Source organism: Anser anser, assembly GCF_964211835.1.
Source record: "Anser anser genome assembly, chromosome: 3".
Taxonomy (NCBI): Eukaryota; Metazoa; Chordata; class Aves; order Anseriformes; family Anatidae; genus Anser; species Anser anser.
Genome location: NC_139722.1, coordinates 116,051,975 through 116,066,721, shown reverse-complemented (window position 1 = coordinate 116,066,721; position 14,747 = coordinate 116,051,975). Strand labels below are relative to the sequence as shown.

Here is a 14,747-nt window from a genome sequence, read left to right as displayed (position 1 = left end):
TTCCAAACAAGTACTGGAGAAAGGTTAAGGAAGATTTTCCTTAGCATTATTTTTCCTTCTTCAGTTTACTTCCATATGGATAGCAACAGTCCATTGCTGGGCGATAAAATTAGAACATCAAAAGATAGCCTAACTCAAATGCAATTTATCACTGTAGTATACCAGGATATAGAATTCCTATTCGTTAAATAAACATATTTCTTTCAAGTGTCAACATAACCAAGAAATTTGATCTTCTAGACAATATTCTAGGCTTGATGCATTTTTATTGCTCTCCAGTAATGAAGTTTTAACTCTTGATATATTCCTCCTATTTAACTGCCATTTCAACAAAAATAAAATGATCAATTTCCAAAGTTGGTTCAGGCAGAACTATGACATTCTGCAGAAGAATGTGCCCAGGTGTTCTCTCTGAAAGCACCCGCGATTATGCTTCAACAGCAGTAGATGCGAGGTGGAAGAATAAAGAACATATTTAAATGCATAACAGAATTGAGGCTATAAATTCGTTTCGCACTAGTTGCACATGTAAATAAGGTGCTCCAAGTAACTTTTTTCTATATTTGCAGTTTGTAAAGTGCTAGTCTATACATAAGGCTCCCATGTGGTGTAAATGGCATTGCTCTATTAACTTCAGTGAGTCGCCTTTATATACACTGTAGATTTAATGATGATAACTTCTATTCAAAGTTATAACTAGAGAAAGAGATTTGAATGAACAACTTGAATCACATTTATACTTGTCATTTGGGATTAGCTAATCCCAAATCAACTCTGTACATAATATATAATTGCATATCAACAATATCAGCCTGAAAATGTGTCTCACTTCTTCCAGCAGTTTCCCAAGTTAAGCATTTTTGTCCTGCTAATGAACCTTTTGTTACAGCGAATATGATTCTGCAAGGAATTTAATGCATGTAAATGTAATGACATAAGAGCATTACATAACAACTCTCCTACAGGAGTTTATACAGTACAGAATATAATGAAGCTAGACTATAAATGATGCATATACCTGCAAGGGAAAAGTAGCACTTTTTTAATTTAGTGAATTGCTATAAATAACAATGTGGTAAGAAGTGTTTTCAAATTATTCAAAACATTTGGAGAAACATCAATTGATGTTCTGATGATTCATTAGATATAAAAGAAAAAAATACACGTAAAAGGTTAGAAGGTACTTCCTACTTTCTAAGAAAATTAAAGGAAAAGTCTGTAATTAAAATCCAAAATAAATATATAAATAAATAAAATTAAATACACCCACTCCATTCTATATTAGATAATGTTATCACTAATAGTTTTTGCCCTAAATTTTTGAATCAGACTTGCCTGCCACAGGAATTTAAAAATTCAGCACCAGGTTCTGAAGCTGTTTCCATCAGAATGCTATTCATACAATATCAGCTAGCCCAGTGGACTTGCACCTAGCAAATATCAATTTCCACAACTAAGGAAAAAAATAACTCTTGCAAGTTTTCCAGTGACATGCTTAGCCTCTGTATCCCTGCTTAAAATATTATTCTATAAAGATTGCTGAGTTTGTTATATATGAATGACATTCTTCCATCTCTGTCTTCTTCCCTCCCTTCCTTTCAACTGCACAGGTACTTCTAAAAGAGGGAGAAAACACATGCACCTGACATTCGAGTGCAGGAATAACTTGGGAAATACAACCATAACCCTAAATGAAATAGCTTGTTGTTTGAATACAGAGAATTGAAAAGAATGACAGTTCTTCTTGCATAATTCCTGCATTTCCCTAAGACAACACTGCAATTCAAGTACACTCCCTAGAATTTTTGTGCTATAGTTATTTATGTTATCTCGAGTAAGAAGTATTCCTCTTGCTGCATGTACATATAAATTAGTGTATAAGCAGACATTAAAGTGTCTCTATTTTGCATACAACCACCACCCAATTTTTCCCCATCAACTTAGTGTTTGACAGAGAGAATTTCACCTCTACCCACTCATTCTCATTTCAGTATTGGTAAACTCAAGGCAAAGATCTCACAACTTCTTACTGAAATGAAATCATACTACAGAAATTATTGCTGAATTTTGAAGACCTTAATTTATTGCAGAAAAATACAAAATATGTTTCTGAGTACCCAAAAACCAATATTAATAATGCTTAAGCTTTCTTTCTTTTTTTTTTTTAATTTAGACAGAGTTAAAGCCTATCATTCTATTATTTAAAAGCAATTTCTGAATATTGCAAGCCAACACTCTAGAAATAAGATCTATAGGAAATATCCAGGTGCAGCACAAATGCAAACATGCTAAAGCAAACTTCAAGGGTAATTTCAGACCCACAAAGTAAGAGAGCTCAGGGTGAAGTTGTGAAAGAAGTACTATACTACAATTGCTTTTTTTTTGTTTCCAAGAATTATTTAAATAAAGAAGCAAATAATGTCATAGAAGTTGTGTGTGGAATACGGAAGTAGATAGCACAAACTAATTTGTCATATGAGCCAACAATGTTTGCACAGCATTTAAAAAGGAAGCAAATGATAGAAGTTGCCAACCACTTGGGACCCGTGTATAAATTGGACTTTTTATCATGCATATTTCTTTGCTATGTAACTCTTTCTTCCCGGTTCAGACATCATAATATACTGCTATGGAGTTCAGTGTAGATTTGTAGTTCTCCAATAGTACGCATGTCAATTTGTGAAGCATTTTTCTGCAGGTGCCCACCTGCACATTTTAGAAGCTGATCATAGGTCCCTGCATCTGACCATTTGGGGCATTAGGACTGAACCCTGCATGTCCATTAGCACAACAGATGAACGAGTTTCTTCCAGAGCAACTTTTTTCAAATTCTGCCCAAGTGAGATAGCGTTTCGTCAGCCCTGAGGGCAGATTCGAACTCAGACTGCAGGCATTTACAGCTTTTAGAGATAATGAATACCGTATCAAAAATGGTTCAAGCCAGGTTGTGAGGTTGTGTAGTTCTGATTCTGATAAAATATAATATCAGGTATAAATAATTTTTTGTTCATTTTATACTTTACCCCATTTTGATCATATATACAGTGTTAAAAGCTAATATATTATTCAGCAGCTATAAAAGGCCTTTTCTGGTCTTTTCAGTGGTGTTATTGTCTTTCACATCCTGTCAGAGCATTAAGATGTCATACAACTTTGCAACAATTTACTGCACGAACCAACGTGCACTATGCTAATACTGTATGGATGTCTAAGTATGCTGGCATCACTTTATTAAAATACATGCTTTAACAGTCTGCCCAAAGTGCAGGCTAAAACACTGACTGCAACTACGACAGGAACAAAAAAAGGGGAAGAGCATTGCTTTTGAAAAATGATTGCTTAGCGCAGTCTCTTCAGTCAGAGACAAAACTCAGCCTGTCCATCCCCAGCCCGCAGCTCAGGAGTCAGTGTGCACGCATGCATCTCTAGCGAGCTGGTTTCCACGGCATGGTGCTGCACACCAGCCAAAGCCACCAGCTCTCCCTAAACACATGCACTGCAATCGTTGCAAAGCACTAACTGTAAATGCTAGCATCAGTTAACAAAAGGATGGTTCCCAGCTATTTGCTACTTGCAAGGGAACTCTCTTGCATTTACATACAGCATACAAGGGTGCAAAATATCCAGGCCCTGTTATTTTGCAAGCGAGAAACATTCAGTAACCTGTCACAGTAAAAAGAGATTTGAAACTGAAACATCTACTGTCTAGACAAATGAACCATTTAAAGAAGAATAAAAATCCCATTTTAAAGATGTTTTGGACATCCTTCTGAGACACACCAGTGGTGCAACAGCACAGGCAGGGAGGGGGCATGATCAGCGTCCCTTGATGCTTCTCCCATACAAGTCAGTGACACCACCACAACGACTGACCTCCCCTTCAGAAAATGGCAAGAATATTTCCTATCCTATAGAATGTTTGCATCAATCAGGTACCTGTGGCTTTCACAGTGAGCTTGGCTATTACAAGATTGATGATGAGCTCCAACACAATACTTGCCCTAAATACATTATGTAGCAGTGGATACCTGTTAAGTAGGTCAGCGCGGGCTCTTACAAGTTATGCAAAACTTATTGCTGCCACACAGCTGACATGTCACTAGTCAAGAAGTATGAGAATCAGTTTTGTAGGCTGGAGGAAATCTCTTCTCATCACATGAAAATCTGTTTTGCCACACTTAAGATGTCTTAAATAGCAGAATACTCTGCTTGTCACATGTCTTTAAGCCTCCAAATGAAATAAAAGTGAGGTGGGCAGCTGATGAAAAGTCTAACAATTCTGAGGTTGATCCTGACGTACCCATATATAGAAGATGTCTCTTTGAAAATAATTGTTGAAATAAATATTTTTTCTGTTCTTGCAGTCAAACAAATTGTGATATATGGGATGCATCAGAGAAGGCTGTCAAGCCAAGGAAGTCTGTATTTAGCAGTGATTAACCAGAGAGCTACGTCACAGCTGTCTTCATCTTGGAAGCTCTTCAGCAGCATGGCATAGAGAGGACAAATGTAGAAAGACTCCCCTGTTGCATTACTCATGCATGAGGCTGTGTATCTATCTATACTATCAAAAAGAATACTGCACTTGCTAAACTGAACTGGTAGCTGCTTATCCATCCCTTCCTACGTGTATCCATGCACTAGAGAGCAGAGACTGGACATGCCTTACAGAATAAGGAGCATCTCCTGGCAGTTAAATGATACATCACAGTGGGAAGTTCTCATGTCACATTACGAACAGAAGTATCCTTTTGGCATTTTCTGACTCAAAGCCAGTACGGTCTCCTCAACACTAAACAACCCCATCAGCAGTCCCTACATTTCTGCACAACTGAGTCTCTAGAAGAGGCAAAGGCCAGAGAGATGCCAGTGGCTCATGTTATCTAACTCCAAACCTCTATAAAATCTAGATTAAGTTGAATTTATAGCTTTCATCCACTGGGTATTCCTTCCTGTATCAGTCCATGGTGGCAAAGCAAAGAGTGATCCATTAATGGCCCAAAAGAGCCTATCCCAGCCATTCAAGTGTAGTGTAATAAAAGCCCAGGAAAACTGGGTTTCAGGTTCCATTTCCATCCCTTGTCCATTTCAAAGGCACGCCATCATTCTCATCATGTCATACTTCCATATGTTGTCTTCAGCATGCAAGCAGGCATGGCCATGAAGTTGTGGTCACATTGTTGAGCTCTATCTGTAACCTCCTTCCTACGAAGATGTCTCTTTGAGACAAGTACAGATTAGAAAGGAAGAACTTAGACGTCATCTCTTTGTATTTGCTCTGACTATACTGATAAGCGTACTGACGGATGTCAATAAATAGATAATAAATAAATATAAATAAAAATAAATATAAATAAAAATAAATAAATAAGTCACTATTTAACAATTAAAGGGTTGCACTAGGAAAAAAGTATCAGTTGAAAAGCCAACTTTTTTCATGAGGGAGAGCATAGTCTGTGGAAGTCTGTCTTGAAAAAGCAAGTCTCATTAAGGCTTTCCATTGGCCTCTCAGTATGTGGTTCATGTATGCAAGTTGCATATTTTAGATAGCATTTAACTTAGAAGCTTTTCCTTTGAGACAAGTGATTGTTTTCTTTTTCTGTCTGACCTCGTGAATACTGCAATGCTCCAATATACTGTATTTGTGCCCTGCAGGCAGCAACGTCCCACCAACTTTCCACTGACTGCTTGTAACACAAGGCAAAATGACAAAAAAAAAAAGTATTATTTTGCATATTAAAAACAAATACATGCTATTGTGTTTCTTCTTTTATTGTTCCGTTATTTCATCATTGTTCACTGCAGTTCTTTCCTTCATTTGCAGAGTTTGGGTTTTAATGTAATGGCCATTCAATAAAAACGTTGCTTTTAAGGGTTTGCATATCATCCCATTTTCTCTTCAACCCTTCAGCAACCATATGGCAAGCAATCAGGTCTGCAATCACTAGGTCCATATTATGTAGAGCATGATTTCAGCATTATGCTATTACCCATCTGTTTCTGTAGAAAAAGACATGAACCCTTGTATAAGAGGTCAGTGGTTTCATTGCACACCGTATTCCAGAAATCTATCTCTGTTCACTTGAGATCACTTTCGTGATTTACTGTAGTCTTGCAGTCCAGGCTTTTTTTTTTTTTTAAATAAATATAGACAATCAGTACTATTTGTCTGTCTGTTGTATAAAATCATTTGTAGCTGTCATTCTGTGCACTTACGCTCTCTTAGTTAAAGATGCTCTCCTGAGATCATGCCATGTTCTTAAATGAGAGGGGGAAAAAATAGGGGGAAAAAAAGAAAAAGAAGGTGGCTCACCTATTTTCATTTGTGTAACAGATTAATCCAGGAGTAATGAGGTTTGCTACTCAGCATGGATTTATTTATGAACTAGTAAAAATTGCCATAAACAAAGAAACAAAGCAAAAGAGACAATCTAAAGTATGGAAACAAAATGTGGCTTACTGTAAAAGAGTAACGCTATATGTAAGTACAGACATAATAATGTTAGTTTTTAATCTGGTCAAGTACTTGGATTCTGTCTGGAACAAAAACAGGTCACTGAACTTCAAATCCAGGCTATCAGGTCTTAAACAAAAGAAAACAAACAAACAAGCGAAAACCACCACAAGCTAGAGCCTAGCACCAAGGAACTTTACTGCAGGCCACTTTGTTAACTATCACCTAACTGCACACTTCAATTCTTACCGCCCTACCACCATAAAGTCTATGCCATGATAAAGAAATACAGAAACATGTCCAAAATAAAAATCAACATACCTTAAATGATATACTATTCAGTGGCCGTACATATTTAACTGGCTAGCTATGCTTCACTAGAGAAACACAATGGAAATGTCTTTAACAACCTCTTTTAAGGAAGCCACAAGCTTGATCTGAAAAAAAAAAATTAAAAATATTTCTACATCCAAATCATTTAACGTCATGTAACTAGCCTTTCTACCCAGAATATGAGTTTTTAACAACATATTTGTCAGCCACTTCCCAGACTCAGAGGGCTCATTGCAAACAACACAAAAAAAACAGTTAATTCGTAATTTGAAAACACATGCCGAATAAAGCCACAGAGGCGCATGAAGGAGAAATATGAAATCGGGCAAAAAAAAATGAAACAAAAAAGGTTGAGGTAGCCTGATATAGAGCACATCATGACTTGTCTTGGCACAAGCTGCAAGCACTACAGTAAAGAACAGTCACACCACGTCAGACATGTTACTACACGGTGACACAAAGATGAATAGGAGGAACAGGAAGAGAAATGGAGCAAATCCATGCTATCTTACAAGAATTTTAATACAAGTTCTAGAAGACAAGGCTGGAAACCTTTGCTAGAGCCCATGGAAACAAGGGAGTCTGGAGGAATGGAAATGAAGCAGCCAAATTCTGGAAAATGCTGCCACTATTGGTGTGTAAGCAGAAGACGAAACTGGAGGGTTTATAAGGGAAGAAGAGCTCAAAGGGAAGGCACACTGCTACAGGGATATCAAATACCTGGAAAACCTCAAGAAGGAGAATGTAATAATGGAAGTAATTTGTGAGATGTTCCTGTTAGCCAAGCACTTCCCAGAAGTCAATTACTTTGTTGAAGGAAGCTGAAACAAAGAGAAGTTAATTTGGTAAAGCTGGACAAAAAAAAAAAAAAAAAAAAAGGATAGAGAAAAGCCATAGAAGTTTCTAAAACATCTGCAGTTCATAACGGATGGCAGAAGCAGCTGAAAAGTTTAATTCCTAAGCTTCCTTGGCAGAAGCAGGTCTTAAAGATAAAATTCAAGTTGCACAGTGAAAAGAAATCTTGTACTCTCACCAGCCAGAGTCTCTAGTCAATACTGCAGTACAATGAGTGACCCAGATCTTTACAGGGGCTTCTTCTCACTAATAAAGATTAAAAAATAGATCTGCATTACAGCTCTTGGACAACATTCAACCAGGCTTGTTTAACTCATGGAGCAGTCTGACTGTGGGAGAAGCATGGAAGTTTGATCCACTAATGGAAGAATTAAGCTTTTGTAATGTATGCTTAAGTATCAAATGCTAAGTGTCATTTCAATAATAAAATCATTAAAGAAATGATACACGGATATATTAGGCAGATTAGGCAGACGCAGACAGACAGATTAGATGGGATGACCATGAGAATAAAGTAAATATGAGATGAAGAAAAGTAAAGGGCAGAAAATTGAATCTAGAAGAATATTACAGATATATGAACTTGGCAAATAACTGGAGTGATTCCCCTGAAGACATACTAAGCTGGCCAAAGAACAATTAGTAAGTCTTTTCCCCCATTTTACTTTCCTCTTGGGCTATATATGGCACAAATAGTACAAAAATTACGGAAAACTTGAAGTGTTTAGAACATAACTATGGAAATTACAGGCTGACAACCATCAATTACAGAATAAATACTATTCAAAAGCTGATGTAATAATAGCTGGCAAGACACATTAATACAGTTTGACCCACAGTTTTATTTACTTCTTTCAGGCAACCTGAATGTCATGGTGCTTACATCAACAATGCTTAATACTTCGAACTTTAGTAAAACGCAGCAAGAGTTAATTAAAGTGATATAATCAGGGCATATATCTTTCAATATGACAGAACAACAAAGAAGAACTTAGTGTTTATTATATATTTGTATAATTATTCACAAAAAATATACAGAAAAAGGCTAGTCTTCTATTTTAAAGATAACTTACTGAACTGAAAAATCTCCTTGTTTTGATGTTTGCTAGCTGCTGAAATTCATGCATTTGGGAGCGGAGGCTTTAGCAAACAAACCCTTAATACACATGGAAAAAATGCTATTTTCAATAACATTAATGTTTAACACGAACTGCTAAAAGCAAGAAAATTCAAAGTTAAGGCTGACAAATCCATCCTTAGTTTAAAGAAGAGAGTTAAAAAGCCACAGCATTGTATGCCAGAAGCGTTGTTAAACTGCATTCCAAATGTGCTAGCTTTTGTTTCATTTTCCATTCTCTGACTCTTTCCATTAATTTGGAGACTGGGAGTTTTTTGTTCTATTTTAGTTTGCGTTATGATGGGACTGTCTCCGTTCCTTTAATCAGCAAAATGTCATCAATACTGAGTACGAGAAGACCATGTTATGAAACCTCATGTTGTAACATTCACCCATCCACCCTTCTAACAGCATCTACAGCCATTGCCTCAACCTCCCCCTTTAGCTAGGCAGTAAAACAAACCACATACAGAAAGCCTCACGTTTCCATAACCTTCCTACAAGCATCCCCTTTCTACAAAGTTTGTATAGTCTCAAGTGAGACTAAACTCTAGTTCATCAGCACCTCAAATTTGGTGGCATTGTTTTTTTTTGTTTGTTTGTTTGTTTGTTTTCATGTAAGAAGTGAATTTTCAGCCCTCACAGTTCCAGAGGAAAAATTGGAAGCATGATCGATACACATTCTTTAGGTCTGGCTAAAAAAAAGCAAAGAATCGTAAATATAATTTTAATGTTCATAAAAGTTTTAGTCCATGAGATTCACGAGTTTTCTGAGTTTTAGTTCGTGAGATTCAAAGTCATCATGCTGCTTCTCTAAAAAACAGATATCCTGAAAGTATTCACATACAGCAGCCTTGGTGAGCAGATCAGGAAGCCGTTCGTGTAGATTTACCATTTGATAACTCGAGTTCCATGCATGTAGGCATACATAAGGCCATGCATACAGCTAACAAAAGAGTCTCAGATTGTGGTATTGTGTTTGTGTATATATTTCTTGTCTGATGACCCTGAACTTTGGGCTGACCTTTCTTGAGAAACAGTAGTGACTTTTCTGGATATCAACTCATCTGTAACTGAGCCTGAATTCCCAACAGAAACAACAAGCCTATACCTCAGTGTGATTCAAGACAAAGTGAAAGAGCAAACACAGGATGGAATCCAAACCAGCAAATGCTCTCTGGCTGGTTTGGGGTTCTGGTGAATCCTCACACCACAGCAGTGCAGCTGAGAAGACTTTTTGCTTGTTTCCTGGTTATCTTGAGACAAGCTTTTTTGAGGCTGATTTTGCCCAGCCAGATATGATTCTGCACAGCTTATCAGGAAATTCTGAAGGATTTCACATCATGCATTCATATGCACTCAGGTCACCAGTTGCTGGCATAATGTTACCTGTTAGCATAGAAGTAACAACAATAACTAATAACAGATTTGTATTGATTGGATACACCATAAGATAACACCATTACAGCTAATATAAAAAAATAAAAAATTAAAGGAGGCGATATCTTATAGTCTCAATCAAAATTTGCCCCCTTAAATTATGTTCTGTTCAAGATTGACTGAATGATTACAAACCCAGTTGCACAAAGCAGCATGACTGCAGAAGGATAGAGACAAAATAAAAGCTGATGTTTGTGTGGCACACTCACAAACACTTGCAGCCACCTCTTCCAATGCATGTTCACAAATGTAGAAAATTGCTTCATGGGGAGTTGATGTGCAAGGACATGACTGGAAATAATTCCTTACTGAAACAGTTACCTGATGGCTAATTGGGATCACTACGCTTGTGTTAGCGCTGTGAATAGTTTTATCAACTGTTATAATGTAGTACCAACTCATGGAGAATTTAAAAAAAAAAACACATGAAATTCCAGGACATGAAAAATTACTGAATTACAGAGTGATCTTAGTGTTTTAATTGAACAATTTTCTTAGAATATGGGGGGGAATGATTCATGCAGTTCCCCACCTCCACAAGCAATTTTTGCCAACCCATCTGCCACCCCAAATGTTTAGTCCAGAGAAACCCCATTGGTGGACTTCTGCTCCCTCTGCTGGATCTGCAAAAATAGGTAATAGCAGACCTGTTCCTTCAGGAGAGAGGAGCACAACTTCCTCCAGTGTCACCAGAAGAAGGATCGTGCCCTACTCCAAAACGGTGCTGACATCAATGGTACGATCGGCTTGCAATTAAGTAGCACTGAACAGCTATGATACTTTTAAACAAACAAACAAAATAAACAAACAAACAAAAAAACTAAAAATATGGGGGAACATCAACTAAAAATAAAAATGACATTATAATTTTATCAGTGCTCTCAGAATACGGCATTCGGTGGAAACTAAAAAGAGGTGTAATCCAAAGGAAGTGATAACACCCCTTTAAGCTTGCAGCATTTCTTTCTAGCTTTACCAGTTGTTTCCCCCTAGCACATGAGCATGCTGCAACATGAGATGATGGCTCATTGCCACATGTGATGGGAGAAAAAATATCATCCTCACAATGGACAATAAAGTCTGGCTTCTGCATTCCAAGTCTGAAACAAATAAATGCTGAATTCCATTAAAACCTCTGTTCACGTGAGCTTTTCTGTAGCCTTCACTGTACATGCTTTTAGAGTCTGACTACTTAGAAATCACAGGCGTTGAACTGTTTAGTGACTCTGATCCTCCCATCAGTAAACTGATCCAGTGATAAAATGTAAAGGGCTCGTGCTATTTGCATTTTTACTCAGTTTAGTTACAGATCACAAAATAAATTAGCAAATTGAGCTACAAGGCTTCCAATTTGCAGCAACCAAACCTTCTTAATAATCATCTATGCTTAAATACACAAATCCCTTAAACTACAATGATTTCTTTGACAAGTAGAACTGTTACAAAAAAAAAAAATCCATCCCTCAAATACTTCTACATAACAATCGCTTTAAAGAAATGTGACAAATGAAAGTGCACAATTTCTCCTTAATATACTTCAGAGAATTAAAAATATCCAATGAACTGAAATGCTAAAATCACCCATGGTATTCCTTCCAAGCTGTCAAACACCGATCCTCCCAGTTTCATAAAAGAAAATTGAGAGGTGCTTTCTTGTTTAAAAGATCAGAAATCCTGACACGGTACAGGTGGCTGCATCGCAAAACCGACCACCACAAATGCCAGCAATTAGCATCACTACTGGCAGCATCTGAAAAGCAGCCAAATTCGTGGAGGCTGAACAATTCTCCCACTGCTCAGGTCGATCCTCCAGGTCAGGGCGAAGGCACACTCATGGACATTGCAGGGGGACCCGTCGTGCTCCTGTTATGCCATTTATCACGCTTCGGTGGCCAGCCACTTACACAAACAGCTCTGAAAAACTCCACAAAAAAACAGGGACTTGGCACATTAAAGATCAGTCTCTGTTTAACGTGAATTATTTTGTTAGCTATGGTCAAGGTAGCAATTTACACACAACTGGTGTTGGAATTAAGTCACTCAGATGCTTAAGTTCTTACCGACGGGGCCCCGAAGTGCCTCTTCCAGAGCAAATTTAGCATTTTCCCTCAGACCTTTTTTTGATAAACACATACATGAAGCAACAGACATTTCAGGCATGTTTCCATGATGTCTTATTAGTAATCTGCAAAGTGTTAGGACTACTGGAACAGTTTCCTTTGACCTATATTAAAAATATTTAAATGTTTAAAATATTATCCCTTTCATTCATATGCTAATGACTGTAAACAGCGCTCCAGTCAACACATTACAGAAGCCTAAATAGATTTCAGTATGACTTAACATCTTCTTAGTAAATTATGCATAATAGTTACTAAATGGATGTACTGAGGGCATTGTAAAGTTGCCACTCCGCTCTGCAGTAATAAAGGTACTACGCACTTCTAAAAAAACCTGACAAATATGCCATGGGAGTTTAAGAAAAAAATCACAGGAACTATGTATTCCACTGGGTACAGAAATACTCCAGCGATTATATATTTCTGTGATACATGAAGAAAATATTAAAGATGAGAAAGTGTGTGGTTTCAGTTTGAAACGCTTTGTTTCTGCACGTGATTTGTTCATTGTCACTGCTAAAGGGGTGCAAGCAGGCACTTGATTCATCGCTGCACATGCCTTCCTGATGCTAATCTCCTCTCTCCGCTGTGATATTTCCCAACAATAGTGGTCATCTAAATACTGCTAATCCTTTTAGCAAGCACTAATAATTATGCATTAGCACAAATAACATTAAAGCTTTTTTCAAATAATTACATATATAATGGATGTGTCTTTAAAAAGTTGTTTACAGCTAATTAACCAATGAATAATTGTTTTCTCTTCCTGAAACAGGAGAAAGCTTATCTTGGAGTCACAGTTAAAAATGCTTTCTCTCTCCCCTTTTTAAAACAGTTTTACAGATGTTGTTAGCAATTAAAACTGTTAAAACACTATTAAACCAAAATTTCTTTATTGAAGAGATTACTCAACACAGTTGAATTGTTTTTTAAAGTACTGGATCATTTCAAATAATTTCCAATTTGGATGATCAGTGAATGGTCTGAACATAGCAAGACCCTATTCTAAACAGTTCAGATCCTTTACTATCACAACACAGGCTGTTTGTTGCTATATGACTAGTTTAATTGTGGGCTGTAATAAAGGTCATAATTAATATCCCAACACAGACACTAACAAACAATTTTAAATTGCCAGCATAATCAAATGATGCAAACATCTATGAGCTACAAAAGTTCATTGCCGCAACTGACAATTTCTTAATTGTATTCAGTCATTCATGGAAATTTTATTAACATCGAACTGATGTATCCTGCCCTTACTCTGTCACAACACCAGGGATCTAATTTCATTATTTTCCACAAGATTTGCTTGACTACTGCCATGATTCTAATATTGCTTTAGTCCAGATGTTTATGCTATTTAAATTAGGAAGAAAAGGCTTTTGGGTAAACACAATTAAAGAAGGGTGGTTTTTTTGTTGTTGCTGTTGTTTTTTTTATTTTTTTTTCTTCAAATTTAGTTTAACAAACTTCTTTTAATTAATGAATATGGCTGCAGAGTAGATGGGTTTTCCCCCCTCATTTTTTATGCTCATTCCCCACTGTGTGCAGCACACATCCAGTCTATGACTACAGCTATTTCTAAATATAACAACCTTTTAATTTTTCACTTACATTTGAGGGCTCATTAAAGTGAAAGATAGCAGTGCATGACAACTGCACTTTTTGTCCTTTTACTATTAAATCAACCCCCAATATCTTCTGAGCAAAACAGAAATGGTTTCAGCCTTCTTCCCTCTTCCCATGGTGTTAAACCCCTGAAGTGGATCTGTGACTGAAGGCTTTTTCAGTTTTTTCTAATGTTTTAAGTGTTCAAAATGAATCTACAGTATCTTTGTGACAGCAAAGGAATCTACTACCAGAGCACTGGAATCAGAATTTTGCTTCTGCTTTTCGATGCCACTTGACTACATTCATTTTCTTCTCCTGTTGCACAACAGCATTTCACTGATAGCAAATTTCTTTCCTAGAAAACAATGCTGTGCTGTCTAAAGTAGGACTCCCCTCCTCTTGTCTGTCTTAAAGAAAGCCGTTTTCAGATTAAAATATGAAATATCACATTAAAGAGCTAATAAACATGAGAATACTTAGGTTTAAAACATGCAGTACTATTTTAGTAAGGTCACAACGTAACCGAACAACAAATACATGCTTCTACACCGGAGCACATGCACTTGAATATTATTCCTAAGTGCAAAACTGTTGATAATTTCAGTATGCACAACACAGCCTTTCAGAAATAAACTGTCTTGGGAAAGTATTTTTAAAGGGTCCTAACTAGATTTTCAAGCGAGCATTTTGTAAACATTTGTAAAAAGACTGAACAATTTGTGTGATTTCAGCCGACTGAAGATTCACACCGCACTGTGCCAGACAGTCATCAGATGCACTGAAAACTTACTGCTGTAATTAGTTAGCAACTGTT

General features: G+C 36.9%; 1 protein-coding gene across 1 annotated transcript in view; it reads right to left on the bottom strand.

Moving 5' to 3' along the window:
- LOC310897015 (uncharacterized protein) overlaps window positions 1-14,747 on the bottom strand; it is a 547,020-nt gene that overhangs the window by 377,437 nt on the left and 154,836 nt on the right. The window lies entirely within an intron of this gene.